A 1297-nucleotide genomic window follows, 5' to 3' on the forward strand; every position below is an offset into this window, starting at 1 on the left:
ATGACCCGCAATGAAGCAACGTGATGCAGAAGTTGAACCTCTAGGAAGGGGGAAAAAAGGACCTGCAGGTTCTAAGAGGGCTTTCAAAGTGAGAACCATCTTTTGGATTGTGACATGAGGGGAGGGAGGAACAGACACAGCATGTCAATCTCTTGGAGCAAAACTGAATGCGACTTAACACATTTATGTCATAACTAAACCAACCAATGTCAGCGTTTCTCCTGTGGAACACAGTAATAAGCACATATTCATTGATGTGTTTGGGCTGAGGAGGAAGAGAGGGGTGGGATTTGTACAACTATGGATGGACAGAGGACCCCAGTCACTTTAGCTCTTCACAGCCTCCCGCTCTTTCTTCTTGGCATCTTTTGGGTATACATGCCAGGTCAATCTCTCTTCATAAAATGCTATCACAATTTGAGGGCACTTCGCATTGGCTTCTTTGGCTAGAACCAGATCAGCCTCATCCGTGTCTTTCCATTTCATTAGGAACTTTTCCGGCTCCAATCCTCTTTCAAAGCCCTTGGCAATATTGGTGCTCTCCCTCTTCTTTTTGGCTTTGAGGTCCTCTCAGTATTATTGGTGAGGCTTGATTTTCACTTGGCATTCTCCAATTTCTCCCGGGGTTTGTTTTCACCTTCTTTCTTTTTTTTAATATTTTTTTATAAACTCAGAAATCAGTTCAGGGAAGTCAAGGTTCTTCTCAGGTTCCGAAGTATTATGCTCCTCAGAGAATCCTTTCCACTTGAGAAGATACTCCACTTGACCCTTCACAACACGCCTGTCTAGAACCTTCTCCACAACATATTCCTCTTCATCTTCAGAGGATGAACTATCTGTTGTCCTCTTGTTTCTCTTGCCCATAGCATGGAAGTTGCATCTAATGCACCAAGGCTACCCAATTCCACTTACTGGAGTCCTAGCACAGCACAGCTGGCTCTGGAAGCAGAGTCCTTGAGCATAATATGGATGTCTTCTTGTCTGCATGGAGGCATGGAAAAGAAAGGGTAAAGCCTAAGGATAACACCTCTGCTCACTGACTACTTATATATAAAAACTGCAGGCCAAAGCCTCCTGACCTTCTCAACCAATCACTTGAAATGCTTTTAACATCCAAGGAGCTGTCGAAAATCCAAACTCCTTCCGTCCTGCTCTATTTGAATTAATTTCTGGATAAACGTTGTGGATTTAAAAAGAATGTTAACATCGAGAGTATGCTAATACTGTATTTGAAGTTGTCTAATTAATAAGATATTGATGCTTTTACTAATGCCCTTTGTTTAACATTTAAGGGGGC

General features: G+C 42.5%; 1 pseudogene; it reads right to left on the minus strand.

The window, feature by feature from the left end:
* Window positions 1–327: 327 nt before the first annotated feature.
* LOC107108904 lies at window positions 328–864 on the minus strand (annotated as a pseudogene).
* Window positions 865–1297: the final 433 nt, after the last annotated feature.

The sequence above is a fragment of the Gekko japonicus genome, unplaced genomic scaffold, assembly GCF_001447785.1.
Source record: "Gekko japonicus isolate JY-2015 unplaced genomic scaffold, Gekko_japonicus_V1.1 scaffold833, whole genome shotgun sequence".
NCBI lineage: Eukaryota > Metazoa > Chordata > Lepidosauria > Squamata > Gekkonidae > Gekko > Gekko japonicus.